This window comes from Erpetoichthys calabaricus, chromosome 6, assembly GCF_900747795.2.
Source record: "Erpetoichthys calabaricus chromosome 6, fErpCal1.3, whole genome shotgun sequence".
NCBI lineage: Eukaryota > Metazoa > Chordata > Cladistia > Polypteriformes > Polypteridae > Erpetoichthys > Erpetoichthys calabaricus.
This window is the reverse complement of record NC_041399.2, coordinates 86,553,249-86,577,069: the sequence shown is the minus strand read 5'-3', so window position 1 is coordinate 86,577,069 and position 23,821 is coordinate 86,553,249. Positions and strand designations below refer to the sequence as shown.

General features: G+C 38.9%; 1 protein-coding gene across 3 annotated transcripts in view; it reads right to left on the bottom strand.

Annotated features, from left to right (window-relative positions):
* The window catches only part of basp1 (brain abundant, membrane attached signal protein 1), a 172,501-nt gene extending 151,230 nt beyond the window's left edge, over positions 1 to 21,271 (bottom strand). Inside the window, exon 1 of one of the 3 annotated variants that reach the window (XM_051928935.1) lies at positions 21,248 to 21,271. The gene's annotated coding sequence lies outside the window, so the exon portion shown is untranslated. Of the gene's footprint in view, positions 1 to 19,564; positions 19,675 to 19,795; positions 19,962 to 21,247 lie in introns of those variants that run through there. The other 2 variants (XM_028803811.2, XM_051928934.1) reach the window with 2 other exon arrangements.
* Between the last annotated feature and the right edge of the window lie 2,550 nt (positions 21,272 to 23,821).

Here is a 23,821-nt window from a genome sequence, read left to right as displayed (position 1 = left end):
AATTTCTGGGTGGATTTTACTTTGGGTGCTCCAGTTTTGCCACCATGTTCCAATGATGTTTGTTATGTTATTGTGGGTGTGTAACTGTGCCCTCTTTTGGGTTTGCACTCCCATTCAGGGTTAGTTCCTACCCTGTGCCCTTTGCTCCTGGCATGAGCATCACTTATCTGTGACCACAAACTTGATAAGCAGGTTACAATATGATTGGTGACTTGTGGTCACTGGCAAATGACTAAAATATTGAAACTTCTGTGTTGATGTTAATGATTTAACAGAGGGATAAGAGGATGAGGTGGAAGGTTGAGTGCAAATTATACTGCTCTCCATTACACTCTTTCACAATTGTAGACACTTCTAGCAACCTCTTCCAAACACCCACCCGTTTCTTAATACTAGATTAAAGAAAATTGTGTAGAAAATGTGAAAGGCCTTGCTTATTCAGTTCTCAGGTTACATGTGTTACAGACAGAAAGATAACATAAAGGATAAATATGAACACAATGCACTTACTTACTGCTAGGTAGCATGGTGATACAATATTTAGTACTACAGCTGCAACAGACTGGGTCACTGTACATTAAACTTCCTCATATACCCTATAGCTTTTCTCTGTGATTTCCCGTTTCTTTCCCAAAGGAAAGTGTCACACTACCTCACTTCAAGTCAATGACTGTGTTACACTTAAAAGACTATTGTTGCCAATAGCATCAATTGTTTTACAAATGTTTTCTGTGTATGCAGTGTTCAGTCAAATTCTTGGTTTACATTTTCCTTTTTCCATTTTATCATGGTACTAGAAAAGAGAAAACAGACAGATAAGCTTTTCTTATTTTCTTACAGCTGCACTGTATGCATTATATTTCTAGCTGGACACTCATTGGTTATCTACATTTAAATCCACAAGAGTTCACTACTACAACTAGCAACAGTGTCAAAAATGTTGGATTTCTATCGTGTTTCTTTGCAGAACGTTATGACTGGAGTTACTGGGAATGTCTCACTACTGGGCGGAGTGGTGGCTCTGAGGCTAGGGATTTGCACTGGCAATTGGAAGGTTACTGGTTCGAATCCCGTAAACGCCAAAGTGACTCTACTCTGTTGGGCCCTTGAGCAAGGCCCTTAACCTGTAATTGCTCCATCCTGGGTATGACATTAATCTACATCCAGCCCTGCATGTAGGCCCTCCAACCTGCAGGGAGAAACCTGGTGACTGGTGTCAGAATTGGCACTCTAGCCACCATAAAAAAACCTCACACTGGTTTCACTCCATCTGAACTAGTGTGGAGCTGAGGTGTCACCCGGGTCCTAATCTGGGATCCTGAGATGGTTTGTCATGTGATGGGTGCGGCAGTGCGCTGTATCAGTGCATGCTCATAACCTCTCTCTCTCTCACTACATGATTGGCAGTCCCAGCAGCAGCTAAGATTTGTTAAAAAGAAGACTACAACTGAAATCAAATCATAAAAAAATCGTGTAGTGTGTCACTGGTTTTAGTGGTGACTCCAGATTGGCCAAGAATGCCTTGTGATGAACTAGCATCCCATTCAAAGTTGGCAACTTCTGTGCCTAAAACAACAGGCCTTCAAATAAGATGGGCACATTTGATAATTAAATTAAAAAAAGGCTGATCAAACCATCTGCCCATAGCACATGAAGTTATTACTGATGCACGAAAATGACACAAAATCTCACAAATATAATTTAGCTGTGTTCCAGAGATGAGAAGCTGACATTAACATTAGTGGACACACTCTGGTGTTACACCCTCAGAGTCCTAAATTAACCTAACATACTTTGATTGTATGAACTTCACACAGACACTGGCCAGGTTGGCATTTGAACCCACCACTGCACATGTGAAAAGTAAAAATAATTAAATAAAAAAAAGGAAGTAATAAAAAAAAGCTTACACTGAGAACATGTGAAGTAGTATATTAAAAAGAAAACATCTGAAGCTTGTTGAATTCAAGGTTTTTACTGTAAAATAGTTTATAAATAGCCATTTCTAATTTAGACTAGTTTAATTAGAACTTCAGCTTAATCAATCACAAATAAAAGATTCACATTAAGCCCCATGCAGATATAAATGATCATTAAATGGATGGATGTATACTCAAAGTTTATGAAATGCTGAACCTATTGCCACTTTTTCAACAAATTTAAAATGAAGAGGAGGTGTTATTATTATAATTATTACTATTTATTTGCTGGTTGCCCAGTCTTCACTCAGCTGCACATTTGGTATCATGAATATTCATTCAGTTATTTTCTGCGCCTACTTTTCCCTGGTAAGAGTTTATCAGCAGCAACAGGCACAAAGCACAAAGCAGCCATGGATACAATACCAGTCATTTACAGGAGGAAGCTCTAGTGCTTATATGGATGAATTGGGGGGTGGTCTCCAATAAAGACACAAGCCATGACAACCCTTGCAATATCAAAAAAGCACCATGTAAATCTTGAGCTACAATATGAACTTGACAAATTGACACCATCCACCCAAGTATTGAATAAAAAAATATAAAGCAAATGTGTTGCTTACATTCAAGCAGAAACTCTGCATGTTCTTACTAGGATGGAGTGATTCAACTAGTGCTTCTATTGGATCACTCCTTGTGAACAACGAGAAGAGATTTAGGATCCAATAATTTCTTAAGTGTATGATTTGGTACTAAGGAATGAGAAGGTGCCGCACTCCTTAATCCTTTATTTTGTTATGTTTTCTAAACCTTCATTGTAAATGTTTGTGATAGTAAGAGACTGCAGGGTGGCTGTCCTATATTTGAAGTTCTCTTTTTTCCAAGCAAGCATTTTTCGAGGGTGTGGCACCAGTTATAGGCCCCACCCACTTTTCTCATTGGCTCACCATGTTTTTAGCTTAGCTTTTTTTTTTTTAAGTGACAATTAGCCTATAATGTACACTTGGCATTTTAATAAACATCTAACTTGATTAAAATATCAGTTGAATATAAAATTACACAGAAAAATCACTAGTGTTAATTTTATCAATAGAACAGTAAATTTAACTCCTAAAAATATTTGGAAAGCGTATATCTGGATATCGATTATACAGAGTAAGTTTGCATTAACAAGGTTTAAAAAGTAAGACTCAATTTAAATGCTACCAATCACAGGCACTCAAAACATGTGATGTTAACATGAGGCTATCAACTAGTAACTTAAACTGAAGTTACTAGTTGGGGTAGGTCTTGTTGGAGGGGAATGTGAACAATGTCTCAACAAACAGCACTTATATGTTTTATTAGCAAAAGGAAACAAATAGAGGTGCAAAAGGTAGCAGAGTTTGATGTCAGCACGGATTTTCAGTGATGCAAAAATGGTGAGTGAAAACCTACAGCTAGATGTTTTCACTTTAGCAACAAGTTTGCTGCTACTACTTTAATGCTGGAAAATCAACCAGCCAGCTGACAAATGTTGAAGGATCAGCCAGGTCATGAATTTGTCTGATATTCACAAACCACCAACTCAATTTCCAACTTGTGTTACAACAAGTAATGTGTGCAACATTGGAGCTCATTAATACAACAGATAACACTGCATGGCTAGAATGTAGGATATCAAAAGATGTGATTCTGACATTTTTGTAATAATCTAATTGAGGACAGATTTTACTTATGCATTCATTGTCTAGCATGCTTATATAAATTACAAGGAATGGCAAAATGATAATCTGACTATTTGCTCTTATATAATGTTACTGGTCACAATTATAATGGATGTTATTTGGCTGTTTGAGCCTTGCGATGGGCTGGTATTGTTGTCCGCATAAGAGTGGAAGGGAAAGTCTAGAGGGCAGTAGTTAGACCAGCTATGTTATATGGGTTGGAGATGGTGGCACTGACCAGAAAACAGGAGACAGAGCTGGAGGTGGCAGAGTTAAAGATGCTAAGATTTGCATTGGGGGTGACAAGGATGGATAGGATTAGAAATGAGTACATTAGAGGATCAGCTCAAGTTGGACGGTTGGGAGACAAAGTTAGAGAGGTGAGATTGTGTTGGTTTGGACATGTGCAGAGGAGAGATGCGGAGTATATTGGGAGAAGGATGCTAAGGATAGAGCTGCCAGGAAAGAGAAAAAGAGGAAGGCCTAAGAGAAGGTATATGGATGTGGTGAAAGAGGACATGCAGGTGATGGGTGTAACAAAACAAGATGTAGAGGACAGAAACAGATGATCTGCTGTGGCAACCTCTAACAGGAGCAGCCGAAAGAAGAAGAAAAAGAAGCCTTGTGATGGGCTGGTATGTTATACATATTATGAAAAAAGTAGAGAGCCAGTTTATCTTGAACTTTTGTAAGTGGATTTAAATCGTACAGTCTAGACTTACAAATAAAAAAAATGATAATGACATTTACGTTGGTCTGACTAGACTTCTAAAACTTGTGACAAAATTAATCCCTTCCTTTTATGAAATCCTGGTGCTGCAAGTTTTTCTCAAGATTATTTTTGTTTGTGGAAAAAAGCTAACTAAATACACAAAGCATGTCTTGTATTTCTTTAAATACAAGTTAAATGCAAAAATGTTATTTCAAACCGACTATTTTCCATTTTATTTATCTGAATGAGATGAAACTTTTTGTTAAAACTCATCTACTAGCACTGTTTTCAACAAGTTACCCAACTGGGTGCTACCACTTTGAAGGAAATTCAAAAGACATTTCCCCCAAGAAACTCTGATTCTCGTCCCTCCCACAGCATGTGAATGAAGCATTAATTTTAGCTAGGTCTTTAGCTTACAGTAGGACCAAAAAACCAATATGGCATTCAACTAATTTGAAAGAAGCAGCGCTGGATGGGACTCCATTACATTACTTGGTCAAACTGGGCCAACTTACAGTCACAAATCAATTTAAGGTTCTCATCTTTAAAAAAGCAGAAGGAAAGTAAAGAACAAACTAATAATAATAATAATAATAATAATAATAATAAATAAAAATTATGCAGACATCAGGAAAATGTACAAACTGCACACATTCAGATATTCATGTTAAGATTTTTTTACCCAGTCTTCTAAACTTTGACAATCCACCAAAGCGAAACTACAAACTAACAACATAATGTGTGAGGGACACCTGGGAGTCTGGCCTAGCTGGAATGACCTAATTTGGGAAGGTTGAGGAGATAGCATGCACAGGACATTTTCTCCCCTTGAACACTAGATGGCAGCACCCTGGGTTGCAGCAGCAGCATCACGGATTCCCATAGGGCATCATGGGACTTGGAGTTTGATGGCTCAGCCCTGTTAGGGTTCATAGATGGTGCCAGGAGATAACTACAGGGACTGGGGAGCACTATTTCACCCTAAGTACTTCACTGGAAGTACTTCTGGGTGGTAGATAAAATGAGCTGCCTGCCTCTGTTCCAGGAGCCAGAGTTTAAAGTAAGGTAGACGAAGCTTGTGAGGAGGATTGGAGGAGGCAGTGGACAGTGACGGAAAAAGAGATTAGAAGGAGTGGCAGAGTGCTTTATTATTGCCTGTGTTCATTGGCTGTGGTGGAAAGTGCTTCCCCAAGAAGAGTTTCCCACAACAGAAACTTTTTCTACTTTTATACTTTTGTCCAAGCCTGTTTGGGCCCTGAAATTAAGTGATGTCCTGTTCATGATGGGCTTGTGCCAAGTGCTTCCAGGACCAGTCCCATTTGAGAATGAGAGGTTACCTCTAAGAACTTTCTGTGTACAATTTAACTTTCATTTTATAAACAAACATTAACCAAAGGTGAAGTGGGGCACCCAGTCCTATGCTCACTGCATCCAAAACACATGTATTTTTGCTGAGTTGGCCACTACTGTCATACAGTGTAAGTGATTGAAAGAATATGCCAAATTCTTGAAATTCATAAATTAAGCAGTCTAATCCAGATTTGTAATACAGAGGGTAAAATGAATGAAATAAAAAAATACTTATTAGCCTTTTGCAAAACCAAGTCACTGTATGATATGGCAATAATATCTTGAAGCCATCAGGTTTTTAAAAAGGTAACTGAAAATTATCCATTCCACTACAGGTGAAACTCCTTTAGATCCCTGTTTCCAAGAAATCCACACACATATATATATATATATATATATATATATATATATATATATATATATAGTGCATCCAGAAAGTATTCACAGCACATCACTTTTTTCACATTTTGTTATGTTACAGCCCCATTCCAAAATGGATAAAATTCATTTTTTTCCTCAGAATTCTACACACAACACCCCATAATGACAACATGAAAAAAGTTTACTTGAGATTTTTGCAAATTTATTAAAAATAAAAAAATTGAGAAAGCACATGTACATAAGTATTCACAACCTTTGCCATGAAGCTCAAAATTGAGCTCAGGTGCATCCTGTTTCCCCTGATCATCCTTGAGATGTTTCTGCAACTTAATTGGAGTCCACTTGTGGTAAATTCAGTTGATTGGACATGATTTGGAAAGGCACACACCTGTCTATATAAGGTCCCACAGTTGACAGTTCATGTCAGAGCACAAACCAAGCATGAAGTCAAAGGAATTGTCTGTAGACCTCCGAGACAGGATTGTCTCGAGGCACAAATCTGGGGAAGGTTACAGAAAAATTTCTGCTGCTTTGAAGGACCCAATGAGCACAGTGGCCTCCATCATCCGTAAGTGGAAGAAGTTCGAAACCAGTTGCCGAATGCCAGGTGTCACGTTTGGAGGAAACCTGGCACCATCCCTACAGTGAAGCATGGTGGTGGCAGCATCATGCTGTGGGGATGTTTTTCAGTGGCAGGAACTGGGAGACTAGTCAGGATAAAGGAAAAGATGACTGCAGCAATGTACAGAGACATCCTGGATGAAAACCTGCTCCAGAGCGCTCTTGACCTCAGACTGGGGCGACGGTTCATCTTTCAGCAGGACAACGACCCTAAGCACAGAGCCAAGATATCAAAGGAGTGGCTTCAGGACAACTCTGTGAATGTCCTTGAGTGGCCCAGCCAGAGTCCAGACTTGAATCCAATTGAACATCTGTGGAGAGATCTTAAAATGGGTGTGCACCGATGCTTCCCATCCAACCTGATGGAGCATGAGAGGTGCTGCAAAGAGGAATGGGTGAAACTGGCCAAGGATAGGTGTGCCAAGCTTGTGGCATCATATTCAACAAGACTTGAGGCTGTAATTGCTGTCAAAGGTGCATCGACAAAGTTTTGAGCAAAGGCTGTGAATACTTATGTACATGTGATTTCTCAGTTTTTTTATTTTTAATAAATTTGCAAAAACCTCAAGTAAACTTTTTTGACGTTGTCATTATGGGGTGTTGTGTGTAGAATTCTGAGGAAAAAAATGAATTTAATCCATTTTGGAATAAGGCTGTAACATAACAAAAGGTGGAAAAAGTGATGCGCTGTGAATACTTTCTGGATGCACTGTATATATATATATTTGCAGCTAGAACTCCACAAAGGGAGAAAAAATTAATCACGTATCATAATGTAGTTTTTTATTCCTGAGCTTTCAACTCCTGTCAGGGGTCTTCATCAAAGGATAATGCTTAGACTTACAAGAATCAAAGGCAATATATAGCAAAACATTACGTGAAGGGGGTGGGGGGGTGGCTAAGTCAGTGTGATTGTGGGGGGGGGATTGAGTGTACAGTTTATTTATTATAAACGTATATATTTGGTCTGGTCAATTTTAACTAATGTTAAGAAAAATCCCATTACAGCAAAGTCCATTTTAACTGCTAAATGCATTTCAACAGTCATTTTTCATAAGAATGCAGCAAAATATGTGTATTTCTTCTGCAACAGTCCCAAAAATCACAATTCAGGAATTCTGCCAAACATCCAATTAGATTGCATGATATGTCATATAATTTATTATATTATATAATTATACAATTGTCACACTCTTGCATCTGCAGAGCTCAAGGAGGGTTACTACAGACTATAGGCATTGTGGACATATCTAACTGTCAACAGTCAACTGTCTACAAATTTGACCGTTGCTGTACTTGCGAAGCTTTGGAGGTTCTCTGCAGCTAGACCATGTCGCTTATTTCCAGGTTTCTCGAGGTATGGTTTGACTTCGCCGAGCACATTGATCAGATTGAGGATTAATTTATGGTTTGCCCTTGAAAAGTGCTGACTGCTGAGCTTCCCTCATGTTTAAGCTCAAAACATTTCCAACGTGTTTCTTATAATTCACCCAGATTTTACTCTATGAACACATAATCTTTAAAAAAAAACCTGTTGCATTTGAATTCATCTTTGAATTTTGTGCTTGCAGATTTAGAGATCAAATGATTCTTACTTAAGAAAGTGACCTTCAACCTTTTTATTATGAACTTTTTATGTGCAACTTTTACAGGTTAAAACAAAAAAAAAGAACAGACAGCAGCCAGGGAGAGACGGTCAGTTCATTAGGCAACGTCATCCAAGGACACTGAGGGGTGCCATTTATATAACTCAAGCAGTGATCGCTTCAGAAATTCCACATTATGAACACTGAAGGATGCAGTTTTAGTAACTAAGAGGCACATGTTCCGGACAAAGAAGGGGACCCCCCCTTCCCCTAGACCTCGAAGTCTAGTAATACTGACTGCATGCTACAGACACTGAGATGGTGTCACTTACGTACACTAAAACAATTTACAGGCAAAGTTGGAACTTCTCACTGAAAGTGATGCTAGCAAGAAGAAAACAGACGTTGCTTTCGGCTTTGGCATTTTGCAGTCAGCTTTGTCAATTGTATGTGCTTAAAGACCACTCTATGTTCCAATTCCATTATAACAAATTATTTTTTCAGTCCTAAGCGTTTTGTTCTGACAGAATTTAACTGGTACATTGTATTACCAGGAACACATTCATGACTCTGTAATGGAATATAGAAGTTCAGAAAATGGGTGGAAGAAAAGTAAACATTTTAACATTCATTTATTCTCAAAACTGATGATGTTCATAAAGCCAATACTCTAATATAAAGCCAGATTAGAGCCTTAGTATGCACATCCTTCAGATTTAGGTACAAGCCAGAGAGCTACAAAGAAGGGGAGAACTCCACATGGCGACTAATTCGGGAAACATCTCTGCTCTGTTGATATGAGGCAGCACCACTAACAAATGCTCCACCTATATAGAAAATAGAATTTCACTTACACCCTTAATTTATACAATTTATATAATTAGGTCTTAAAGACATTCCACCTGTTTTGATATTAACTAAATATACAGTAAGTTAAAAAAGAACATAACTGGAAAAAAAATATTGATCATATTTCAAATATTGCTCTTTGTATATTGCCCATTGTCATTTCAGTGTTACATTATGCAGCAAGCACGATGACCACAGAATGAATATTTTGGAATTTTGTCTTGATGTTATAGCCATAAATAATAATTTTAAAACAAAACAGCATAAATAACACCACAATATTGCATTACATGAACCTGGATTACATTCCTTGGGCAACTTGTATGAATTATTGTGGCTATCACAGCAGAAAGGAATCTATTGTCACAATGAATGGTTATTTTTGAGTAAGTCTTTTCCTTGTATTCACATTCACTACATATGTTACAAAAATATCACTTTTATTCCAATAGTAAAATAAATGTTGCACACATATAATGTACAGATGTAAGTTGAATGTGTGTGTATATAAAACAATTAAGCAGTAACACTTTAGTTTAGGTACTGCAAAGATGCATCTATTACTCATTTACTATTATGTAACAAGCCTTAACAAAGTAAAGTGGTGTTCCGCATGTGCATCAGTAGGTCACCTTCCAGGCACTCTTGAGGTATGTACTACCACCCCAAAGCGAGAGGGGGCACTGTCGCTAACCTGGTCACCTGCTTCTGCTTCCACAACTCCGAGAAAATGTCCACTGAGTGCAATTGACTCCACCCCTTCTGAGGGAATATCTATAAAGCCGTGTTTCACTTCCCCAGAGGAAGGTGTCTGACTTTGACCAGAGTTAGCCACAGAGACAATGCTTTATCGGAGAGAAGGAACTGCTTAGACAAGCAACACTTACTTTAAAGAGAAAGACAACCACTTACGTTTCCTGTTTGCAGCACCATTGCACATTATATTATTTTCTCTTTGAAAGAATTAAACATTTCTTCCTTGATTCTGGGTTTCACTACTGTTTGACCACAGTGGTCATCTGTGCAATAACGTCTATTAAAAAAACTTCTCTTTGGAATGGTCAGAGGTGACTTAAATATGATGTTTCCCTTGACATTGCACATTTCCGTATAAGATATGTGGATCCTGCAGTAATATTGCCAACATATCAAAGGCTCTTAATATGCCACACTGGAAAGAAATAGAAAACCACTTTATTGATCCTTTGTTAAGGCTTTGTTACATAACAGTATATGAGAAATCAATGCATTTTTAATAGCTAACCTAAAGTGTTACCAATTAAGTATTAATCTGTTATTAATACAATGTAGTTGTCTATTCTATTTAGGTATCATTCCCTCCTTGTTTCATTTAGACTATAGCTTGACATTCATACTGATTAGGGTTTGCTTTGCTTCAGGTAACCAATGATTTCTTTGTCCATGCTTTTTTCACATCCTTCATTGATTATTGTAACACTATACTGGCAGATGCCCCTTCTAATCTTATATCCCAGCTCCAGCTGATTCATAACTCTGCTTCAACATGGACCAGCAACAACAAGCACATAACACCCTATCCTGCTTTGCCTCCACCGGCTCCCTGTGTCTTACAGGATTGAATATAAAATGATATTATTAACCTACAAAGCTTTAAATGGGCTTGCACCGGACTACATCAGTGACCTTCTCCATCACTATGCTCCTGTTCGCCCACTAAGGTCCTCTGATTCTGGCAGTCTTATTGTGCCCCACACTAACCTGCACTCTATGGGTGACAGGGCCTTCAGCTATATAGCACCCAGACTTTGGAATGGCCTACCGAAATTAATTAAATCAGCTGACTCCATTCATTCTCTTAAAAACACAACTTAAAACTCATCTGTTCAGGAAGGCTTTTAACTTAACCTGACATTATGTCCCCTGTTATCAGCCTTCCTCTCTGGCCAAATGCTCAGTATAATTTGTGTGTGTGTTATATCATAAATGATGTTACTTGCTAGGCTATTCTTTTAGTACTGCATTTAGTATTTTAGCCTGGTTTGTTGTCTTTTATTCTATTTAATGCTTTGTATATCCTGTATCTATCTGTTTTAGTCTTCTATTCAGGAAACATTTGTATATTTGTTTCCAATATTACATATATCTGCTGTTTCTTTCTAAGACTCTGTTAAGAACCTTGAGCATGAGACAGATGCTATATAAATAAAATGTATTATTATTATTATTATTATTATTATTATTTATTCTGCATTTCTGCTCAGGTTCTTAGATTTTCTCTGGGGATTTCATGTTCCTTACGCAGTTGTAAAGTATAGTTTTAGCTTGACTGGCAACCCTAAATTGGGCTCATGTGCTCAAGTATGCCACACAATGAACTTGGATACCATCTAGTTTCAGCAGAAACAAAAGTGATTAAACAGCTCAGGCTCTCTTTGTCTCTACATCAGGAGACGAGTAAATAGAGAAGGAAAAATATTCATGCAAAAAAAGATGTTTCTGAGAAAACAGTTCAAGACACAATGGGCAGGTAATTTTCGAATTAGTACAACGCTACTATTTGACAATTCAGCTCAGTGGCATTTATGATGCTTTTAGAATCTGTAAACCCAGTATATCTGTGGAATATAATTGCTAACGTTAGCTCCTCATTGTGAGTAGGAGCTGAAACCTTTTATAAAGACTGCCACAGACACAAACATTTTAGAAGTACAGGGACACCTCTCCAGATGAGTGCTGTTATTTGGATTTATGTCAAAAGACATATGTGCTCAACAGCACAGATCTTTATATGCATAAAGTGTGAACTGGACTAAACAAGTTTGCTACAATTCATTCTAGAAATAATGTGCCAACTAAAATTTCATAAAATAAAAAATAAAGCATAGGACATTTTCCATACCCAATAGTGCATTGCAAGCCACGTGCTTGAATTCAATATCCAGTTTTTGAAGAAATAAATGCATCTAGGCAGAAAAAAAGCTTGTAAGAAATGGCAGTGTCTCCGTACAAGAAGGGAAGGCAGCTCTGCATGTAAATAACGCAATGTAATATTCTCAATCCCACTTAAGCCAAATGAGGGTCACAAATGGTTGGAACCAACTCAGGATGGGGCATTGGTCCACTGCAGAATCCACTTCCACTTTACACCCACACTCACATGAGATTAACTGGTGATTGTAAATTGGTCTAACATGCAGGTCTTTGAGATGTGGGAGATAAAATGGAGTACCCAGAGAAAAACCCACTCAGACCCAAATAATCTGACATGTGTGGTACGCCAATGTGCAGCACTTCAAACTCAATGTAGAAACAAATGATATTGCTGGAATCTGAAGTAGTGTAAGAGCAGACTGGGTTAAAAATTAAACAATAAATACATAAATAGTGGGCTGGGGGGCTTTGTGAGCTGTAATGGGTTGACTTGCTGGCCTAGATGTAGCAGTAGTAGTACTGTGGTATGCCGAGTACCCCAAAGTTCTTACTTGCCTGATCAAAATGAAACAAAAATATCACTAAATAGATTTTTTTTCTGCATTCAGAGATATAAGTGATTGTTCAAAAAACATTAAATAAATTAAAATGATGTTTGAAATTTTTTATACACATATTGCAACAATAAACATGGCTTCCATGTTATCAAAGACTATAGACACGTGGTAAAAAGATTATTTTCAAGACTATCTTTTAGTCTTAGATGCTTTTGGTTGCAAGGTCACTATCTTATATGTAGAGTACAGTCACAAATCAGTACATCTATGTATATTTTAAGGGTGGCTTTGACACGTATCATTCCCTCAGATAACTGCAATGTAGCTGCACAGGCTACAGAAGGCCGGTTCATTAGATCAAAGATACGCCTACTATACTGCAAAGCTGAGAGCTTGAAGACTGAAGAGCCACCCCTGGTAGGGAGCTGGTGAGCCACCATAGATGCTAAAGACATACTAAAGACGAAATAAATCTTGGTTTCAGAATATTGTCATATGTAACATACGTAATCTTAGAAAAATGAGAAAATCACATACAAAATATGGCTCTAGACCAGGGGTCCTCAATCACGGTCCTGGTGGGCCGCAGGTTTTTGTTCCAACCCAATAGCTTAATAAGAAGCACTTACTGCTCAAGTAACACTTCTGCTTCACTTTGGTTGTCTCACTCATTAAGATTTTGAACCCTTACTGCTTATTTTAGTCTTAAACAGCTGTATTCTTCATTTTTAATTGCTCCTTATTACCAATACGATACAAATGACAAAAGAGACCAGCATTTCTCTATTTAACTTGTTTCCATTTACACCTGTGTGTATTTATCATGCACTGTTGGGTTTAATTAAATACTTAGAAGTAAAATGAAGAGAAAAAAGTGAAGGACCGAGACATACTCCTCCATTTAACCTTCAAATCGTTTGGATGATATCCTAAGAAAGGGGAAGAAAATCCAGGATATGAGAATGACATGACATGACAGAGTTAAAGCACTAACAAGCAATGAAATTAAATTATTGGCAAGGATTGCTTTCTAATTCAGTTTGTTCTAATTTAGAACAAAAAACCTACAGCCACTGCAGCCCTCCATGATTGTGATAGAGGACCCCTGCTCTAAACAATACTGCTATACTACAGGGATTATGCCCTAAGCCTTTTAGCAATGAATGCTAGAGAGGAACAAACCCTGAATGGGACACCAAACATATCACAGGGCAGACTTGCACATGTTGTCTTACTTGCATGTACAGGACCAGTTTAGAACCAGTTTAACCTCTAATGTTCTCCTTGGCAAACCATTCTCCTCTTGTCTCCATTTGTGTCCAGTCTACTGGAGTCATCTTTCCATTATCTTCCATCCCTAAGCTCCTCCTAATATAGTCATCTTAGAAAATCTAATTGTATTAATTCTTTCTACTGCACTCCATTGTGGATGCTATACAACGATATAAGAAAATACTTTATTAAATGTCAGTTCAGCATACTCATGTGCTCATTCTCAGCATTTGGTAGGCCAAAAAGTGCTGCCATCATGAATAACATACAAAGCTAAATTTATTACAGATCCGAAGTTGGTTGTCTGTTTTCAACAGGTCTTCTCATAATTTTCCAACAATGTGTATTTTTCTTGTTCACTTGTTGGCTACCGTGCTTTTTCATGCAACTCTGAAATCACCTCCACTGCTAAACCATAAATATGCCTTGTTGTAATTTCCCTTACCACTGCCCAAATCGCTTGCTGCTTGTTGATGGTTTAACTCATTGTTTTAATAAAATCCCTATATCACTGAATATACAGACCACACCATTTTAAAACATTCTTAATTGAATTCAGGTTTGTGGAGGTCAACTGTCTATCTTAGCAGCAGGAAGCTTCTTGGACAAGGCCCACACAAGCACATACTCCCCACACAGGCCATAGAGTCATCCCTTAACTTATCCTGCATGTCTTTGTGGATATGGACTTGGTGGAAAACCCACATAAATGTAGTAAAGCTATGCAAACTCCAACAATCGGGCAACATTCAGGAGCACGGAATTTAATCCCAGGACAACAAAGCTTTGAGGCAGCAGCAATAACCACCGTTAACACCCCTGGTTTATAACAACAACAGCAGAAATACAAATAAATTGTACTTATGTAACATCCTCAAACAACACAGTCATTCCCTTCAGGCAATGACTAATTGGAGAGCACATATGGTATTAACTTGTGAGAGGAAAAGACTAAGAATCAAGAGACAGGAAGACTGGGGATCGTAGTTTATTAGTTTGGCCATTAAGAAAAGATCATGTTTCAGTTATCTTTTGGTTATGTGTTTTGGGTGCATGAGGAACAAACGTAAATAAAGGTAATGGAGCATATCATTTTGAACCCTATTCTTAAAAGAATGCACAAAGACTGACTACAGTACTCTATCATCTTGTTAAAAAATAAATAAATACTCATCGGATTTATGTAGAGAGGAGTAGTACTGATCAAAATTAAAAGAAGTAGAATCTAAAGGAGAATCTAGAAATATGACACTGTTTTTTATCATGTATAATGTATCGCTGAATGATTGATTTTGTTAAAGCAGATAAGCACGATAACAAGTCTTCAATACCAACACTACAAGACAGAAGCAATATCATGTATACAGGTTTATAATAAAAGACACACCACCAGTACAGGCAAACACATTTACGGTGTACTTTTCAGAGGCATCCAAGAGAACCTGAAGGAGGGAAGTCAGTACTATCTGCTTTTTTTTACGAAAAAAGGAAGTTTAATTTTAACTAGATGGGAAGGAATCCTGACAATTTTGCCCTTTGGAGTTTGTCATAATCTCCAAATCCTGAAGGAATTCTCCTGTTTAAACAAATGCTACATCTGCATACAAAACAGACACTTAACTGTTAAGGTCCATTTACATGCTTTGTTATTAGGAGCACATTGATAACAGAGGAAAATTCAGTGCACCACTTGCCCCTTAAATTTATAACATCTTTTCATGCACCATTACATTTTTAATAGTTTTGCATACATTAAATGCCCATTCATTTTTTTGTTTAACCTGCTTATCCATCACAGAGTTGTGGGAAGCCAGAGGCTATCTCCACAGCAGTGAAGGAATACAGTCCTGGTCAGGATGGCCGCCTGTAGAAGAGCATGCTCATGGACACACTCGCCCCCCCCCCAGACTGGGCCACTTAGACTAAGCTGTCAAAGTAACACACAAGTCTTTGGGATGCTGGACCATGCTGGAGTACCTGGAGAAAAATCCACACAGACGAATGGGTGCAGACTCCAAGTAGTGAGCAGTTAATAAGTAATTTACACATTGAAGAGTTACACAGATGTGAAATTTCTTGCTGTATTTAAATATACACGCATATAAAAGTATATGAGCTGCAGAAGAAAACCTTTTTGAAATGTCAGTATCCAGACAGAAACTGAAAAACAAGATTATAGCTGAAGGCTTAGACATTTCCAGAATTTCTGGTTACAAAGGGAAAGAGTGGAAAAAGGGCATATATGGAATTTTTATCTTTTTTTAGGCAAATGTTGTAAATAATAATTGAATAAGATTATAAAAGAGGTATCTACCACACCCAGCTTCTGCTCTCTTTTTTATCTTTTTTGTGAGAGCTGTTTTGCTGGAAGTCATACAGCCTTCCAGCTTTAGGATGTCTTTTCTACGAACCAAGCCAGCTCTGCACACATAAAGGGCCAAAAAAACTCAGAGACAGACAACTGTCCACGTTTCTGTACAAGCAACTCTTGCTCTGATGATGATTGTGATGATGGGCTCTTGTCTCTAGAGATGCCTTTATGTTGCAAGTTACATCAGCAATGAAAGACTTCCTTAACGTTACACTGTTTTGTTCCCTGCCAACTGTGCGGGTTTTTTGGGGCTAGCATAAGGCTCATGATAAAAGAATCTGTTTATCAGGGAGTCTGTGCCCCCTGCAAAAAACACTGATGTAGATACACTGGATAGAATGAGAAGTAAAGGATTATGCTGTCAATAGCAACAGAATTTGCCATTTCAGTGCAGTAGTTGGCACACTGCTGGGAAGCCAACTGAGTTACAAGTACAAGAGTGACAAGGAGAGCTATACACAAGGGCACCACCAAAGAAGGAGAGGGAAAACATCTAAGAGGTGTGCATGTGAAGCTTCCAAAGGTATTTGATAAGGCAGTCCGTCCAGGTGTTGCTAGTTTTTTTTTAGACACGCAGTCAATGAAATGTTCATGTTCGAAAATGAACGTATTGGGCTGTTAAACCAAACTGAATTCAAATCATGCCACAGTTGGAAACAGCACACTCTTGCACAAAGGAGTATGTGGGACCATGCTGCTCCTTACACAATACAGACAGCTCCAGAGCTGCCATAGTGACTCGGCTTTTAAGCCTCAAGGGTGCAGAAACACCAAGAGCTGCTAGCTATATAGGCACATGGAAGGCCATAAATGTGATTCTCATAGCTTGATCACCCTAGGATGGGATTTCAAGCCACTCTAACCCCATGGACAATTTTGAATGTAGATCAAAAAAAAAAAACTGGAAGTGAGCACTTGTCTCGTTGGACTCGGAGAAGCCAGGGTTTTAAAGTAAGAGAATGCTATTGGGCCACAGGTTTAGCTAACAGGAAGCAGTGGCAGTCAGGAAATGACACTAGTGCAGGTCCAGGAGACAGCAGGTTTATAGTTTTTGATCATTTGTTTTTACCACACAAACTGTCTCAAACACATGAGCTGTGAGATGGAAACATGAAGCACTGGGCCACCATGCTGTGTACATAATTTTTCAACCAAGAGGCTTCTAGCATTTTTAATGTCTCTTTGCTTTTGCTAGATCCCACAGATGCGAATTTTCCATCTCTTAAACTGTCAAAGGGTCAAGATGACCAAAGGCATGTTTATCCAACCCCAGCTCCATTTCAAACCATTAAACATGATAAACACACCTGAATAGTGAAATTGATTAAATAAAAGGCAGGCAACTCAACGTACATTGGTTCTCCACAAATAAATCTACTACAGCAAGCAGTCATTTCATCTAATTTCTTGGATTACATTGTCACAAAATTGACCAAAAAAAATAAAACAATCTAAGAAAGGGGTATTACATTCTGTGCACTCTTTTGTGCAGAAACCAGTATTTTCATTTTCAGTTATATGAACATGCCCTTCTAAACCAGATGCGTGGATGCCAGCAGAAAACCATCTTAAAAAACTGGAGCGGGGGAGGGGGTAGCGTTACGCAGAATGTGGGATGGGGGGGCAAAAGGGGGCGTGACCGCGCTCCCCTTACAAAAATGACGCGTCGCTTTGGATCGTTAACGCGGATTATGCATTTCATTTATTTTCAAAATGGTTAAAATCAATGCGCTCTTCAGCTTCAAAAGGCTAGGCTAGTGCGCCACTGGCCAGATGCATTTCAAATGAAAGCGCTCCACGCCTTTGATTTCGAATGTGTTGTGGAATCTTGAGCCTGAAACGACGATTAGAAGAATAAATCAAATCAATGAGGTGGAAATCATCATCTTTTCAAAACGTCTATTTACTCAATGAGAAAATATGATTGTATATTTGAAAATAAAAAAAAAACTAGCCCACATAGCACCAGACTTACAGGTAATTGTATCAATTTCCATTGTGAACGGGGCTGGGAAGCTTTTGTCGTTCTTACAATTTAAATGGCAGTCTTCAGAGCCAACAAGAAATCGGCGAAAATAATAGGGGCAAATCCTGCATTCCTTTCTGATGAAGCATCAAATAAAGGACGAAAAGCGGTCTATACAGTGGTGCGCCATGTGCATAAAATCTGAATGAGCCACCTATGTCCTACATTCGGGACAGGACAGGCGAGAGTGCAAGCTTATAGCTATTTAGATCAAGTATGTCATCTGCGTGCAGGAACCCTCACCACAAGAAAAAAAGGTGTTGATTAAACATACAGCCCCAACCCCAACAAGAATCACGTAGCTAAAATACAATAAATAAAACAGTAGATGAAGCACAGTAGCCGTAATTTAAAATAAGAGATATATGTAGTGTCTTAAGTCTTTGTTCCACCTTCACCGAATTGAACAGTAAATTGATACCCCCCCACCACCACACCCACCTTTATCAGAACGCGCATGTGCGTTTCGAAACAAAGGACTGGAATAATAATTGAACCCGATTCAGTCAGTTCGTCAGTCAGTAACAGTGCATACGTGACATGCCGGTCTGAACAGCGGTGGGCACAGGCGCGCACATCTGACAGACGAGCATTCATTGTGTAGACGCTCATGCATAGCCAATCTGAATGTACATGGAGATAAAAATAACAATTGCACATCTGGGTTTTAGCGAATCATGTATTTTCAGAAGAGCAAAATTCCGTTGTTTTTATTCTGATCATTCCATGATATTGTCGGGAAACTGGCTTCTCTAACCGAGACCCCCTGCCAAATTCAAAAATAATACTAAACACAGTACAAGCCATTAAGACATTTATTATCATTATTAGGGAAGTGCCAAGGGGTCTTTACCGCAGTATGGTTTGTACAAGAAAGAATCACAGCCCCTGGTACACCCCCACCAAAAATACGAGAGAAAGGGCGGGGAATTGGGGTGCTGGGGTTGCATTTCTTATTCTCAGGGTTTTGTTACCATTAAATATACGCATTCACGTACCGAAATATTAACAAATGTGCAGTCGATTAAATTTGCACGTTCAAAAACGAACGTATTGTAGAAATCAAATGATTAATCCCAATGGTCTAATAAGGATCTTCTCTTCCCTCTGGAAAGCACCTTACTCCTTTTTTGCTTCTTAATCTGAAAACCAGAAATGTCACCAACACTGGGGTGTGTAGTGGAATACTACAATAGTGAAAATGTCAGCGACTGCAGAAGCGCCGTTTTACTCTCTCATTACGTGCTTTAGCAAAAGACAAAACTAGATAGAGCTGAATTAAAACAAATAATAATTACCTTGCGAAACAGAATTGCCTTCCCTAAGAAAATCCCCGTCGCTTTAAAACGCGACACCTCGTCACTATAAAGACTCGCATAAAAGCTCAGTAATAACCGGACGATCAAAATTGGAAAAGCACCTCTTGTCACAATAGCAACACAGTAAAGTAGAAGATCAGCCACCCGTGCGCACGGGAGGCCGCTCTCTTAGCCGCTTATTATTAGCATTATTTGCGACGCGGTCCTTACCGTTGTCGGTGAAGTTGCACGGAGAGGATTTTTAATTCGGCGCTGGTGTCTGTGCGCGGTAGCGGTGCCTATTGGGGTAGAGCTCTGTGCTGCTTCCTCTGCATTTCTCAGTGAGTCTCTCACGCTGTGGCGGGGGGCAGTTCATATCCCACACACGCACCACTACACGGCTGGCGGCGCTCGCACAGCGCTTTCAAACACAACTGCACTGAGACCCCCAGTCTGCAAAAAATGCATGGCCTAAGCAGCCTTTACACGGACCTTAATTTTAAATTCACACTATGCGATTAAAATCACATTCAAATGAATTCCCCGTGGTTTGGCTACTCTGTCTATTCATATTAATCCTACAAATATTCACTTTCTTCAAATGATTGGATGCATGGATGGTCTATTTGTGTACGTTTATTTTGGGGGGGGGGGGGGGTCTATGTGAAAATTTATCGTGTTTGTAATAAGCCGATGCTTACGTCTTAGCTTTCTTTTATGAATGTTAACAAGTGCACGATCAGGTGTGGTTAATATTTTAACCATAAAAATGAGTATTAAAAAATCAGACGAGTCAAAGCAGACGTTAGTGTCTGCTGTTAATGTGACCGTTGGGGAGCCCAGCAACCATAAAAAAGGGGGACTGAAAGTGTGGACCGAATTAACCTCAAGAAACACTGGGTCGAATTGAGAAAAATAAGTCTTGTCGAAGTATTTGCACAAGGCGGTCAATTCAGAACTCGTCTATATTATTATAATAACTGAAATATTATATTCCTCATTACAATGTGTTTTTGAGTTGTTTACCTGAAGGGCTAAAAACCAGTTATTATTAAAACAGTCAACATTACAGCAAACACCAGGATCGCTTCATTAAAAATCTCCTAATTCGAATAAAGAGCACATGAATCAATGGGGGTTAACCATTTATAAGCTAAACTGCTATTTACCGATCAGACTTCAGATGTCAATGCATTCAAAGCCTGAAATAATCAATTCAACGTATTTAACGGATTTGCAGATGAGCAAAATTCATCAATTAGCTAATCAAATGAATGGATGCGTTGAATAATCTCCATTCTTTATACAAAAAAGCAGTGGCATCGCCACAAAATGTACACTGTACATGTATTATATATTAACATATTACCTATCTTCAAATGTATATACACACACAAAAATACATGCAGTGCATACATACTATTATCCACATATGCAAATAAAATATGGATTTTCCAACTCGGTAAAATTCGAAGCAAACATTGTTAATACAGTAGTTTAGGTTGACTTGCAGCGCCCTCTGCCAACGGTCTGCTGCAATTTCTTATTTTAACCGTTTCAGGTCTACATCTTTTTTTCTCTTCTAAATATCTTCCCAGTTTCAAGTTTTCAAAAAATGAAAGAAAGCCGCTTCACTGACAGGTAGCCATCTATTAGTTAGACAGAAGAAAGCTCCATACTCACTTGCCCATACACACCAAGCGACTGGCTCCTTGGCTAAGCATTACGCCCGACTGACCACGACTTCATTCCAGGCAGAATAAACATTTCAAGTTTTTGGACTGCGGCGAATGACCGATCTACGAATGTCTACGCTCATTTAGAATAATGATGTGGTAGTCTGTTGTTCGACTCGACGGACGACTCGATATGATGCTTCCCAGACGCCAGTATACTGCCTCCATCCCCCAAAAAGCGACTTTCTTAATGGACTTGTTAACTAAACAGACGACACCTCCAATAATCGGAATTGGAGCAATTTTCAAAGTAGGCTAAACAGTCTCCATACCGTAGATAGCTGCGCGAATTCCATAACCCGTGCAACTGAATACACCGCGGATAAACTGAAGAAGCGCCGATCACTGCCTTAGCAGCGGCAGGCGCGGTGTGACAGCGCACACCCATTGGGACTCAAACAGCGGAATGCCCCCAAGAATCGGTACGGGGGACCCTGTGATTGCAGGTACAGTTCTCTTACATGACACCAAGCCCACCTTTTAGCTAGACATTGCTTCTAATAAAACATGGTTTTATGTTTTTGCACGTCTGTTAGGACAATCTAGAAATGCTTTATCAGGGTTTTCAAAAGAATTTATGTAATTTCGGTATCTGTAATGCACACTAGTGATCTTTTTTCTCACTACTGGAGTGTTAGGACGTTTGAGCTTAACTTTTAATAAGCTAAACCAGGATGGTCGCACTTGCACCACACTCACACATTCTCACGCTTTCTCAGACACTAATTAACTTAACCTTCACACTTTATGATACAGTGGTGGTAGAAAGTTTGTGAATCCTTTAGAATTCTATTTCTGCATCAATGTGACCTAAAAGGGGTTCCGATTTTTTTACTTAAGTACTAAAAAAGATAAGAAGAACCAAATTAAACAAATAACACAAAACATTATAATTTTCATTTGCGTACTTAGTAAAATCATTCAATGCTATATATTTCTGTATGAAAAGAATTTGAATTTTTGCTTTCAGCCACTGGCGTGGCCCTCGATAATTTCAATTAATCGTTTCTGCAGCATCGGTTAGAGCAAGGGGCGTACTGCACTGTTACATTTTCGCGGGCTAGTGTCATGCACAAACGGCAGAATGTCATGCAGTCACGGGACAGTGGCACGAACGCAAGGTCATGTGTCTCGCTCTCACTGGCCAATGGCTTGCATTGCACTACGTTATAGGTCCCATGCTCCATATCGCACCGGACAGAGGGGCAGAATGGGCCCCCTAATGGGTTCATTAATAACGCAAGCTGCGGTGGGTTGGCACCCTGCCCAGGATTGGTTCCCTGCATTGTGCCCTGTGTTGGTTGGGATTGGCTCCAGCAGACCCCCGTGACCCTGTGTTCGGATTCAGCGGGTTGGAAAATGGATGGATAATAAGGCAAGTGCACGTGCAGTTACACATAAACCCTTTTTCCTCGATTTCAAATGGAATTACACCACAATATGTTGTTTGCTGTTAAACCGGACTCAAGATAAAAATCAATGAAAATGAAGAGAGTCACAACAGCTTACTGTATTCTTTCGTTTGTCCAGATCAATGCTACATTGAAATGTTTTTTCTTTTATTTTTTTCACCTGTATCCTGATCAGGGAACTGGGTTCAAAGTTTCCAACGTGTTGTGGGGGCGTAAGAGCGCAAGCGATAATAGACTTCAGGACAGCAAGAAAATAACAAGCGTCCTAAAGTCTAATAAGAATATCTATGTTTCCATAGTGTGAAAGAATTAGGGTGTAAAAATAATCTTTAGAGAAATCACTACACAAGTTATATGGAAAAGTTAGTACAAGACTGAGAGCGGGCGGCATGGTGTAGCGCTTCCCGGGTCCTCCCTGCATGGAGTTTGCATGTTCTCCCTGTGTCTGCGTGGGTTTCCTCCCACAGTCCAAAGGCATAATTGTTCTTGGTGTGTGTGCACCCTGGGATTGGCTCCAGCAGACCCCCGTGACCCTGTAGTTAGGATATAGTGGGTTGGATAGATAGATAATGGATGGATGGATGTATTTGGCTGCTTATGGTGGAAAACTAAAAAAGCTAAAAAGGGACATTGTATTAGTATTAACAGTCTGTTAGGTAGGCAATCAAGGGAAAGTAATTACAAATTAAGACAGGCTGTTGAGGAATGAGCATATTACAAGTGTTAAATAACTATAACAGTTCATTTAAACGAATATTTATTTTTTAATTTAAATAATTTATACTTTAGTATAATGGAAGTGGATAAATTTGGATAAATTTACCAATACAAATTTTGATAATGAGGCTAATATAATGCAAACTCTGATGTTGGAGTATTTGTAGTGTAGCTTGGATGAGTCAGTCCTTCTTGTGTTGAGGTAGAGCTTGGTGGGTCACATAGGCACAAGTAAAGAATGCACTCTGTTCTCAGGCATCAAACCAGAATTAGAAATTGTGGTGTAATGCTGTTTGAATTTACGAGAAAGATAAACGATTATGTGTTATAACAGGAACTACACTTGTGTATTTGGGCCCTGGCTATTGTAATGAATATCCTGTGCCATTAGG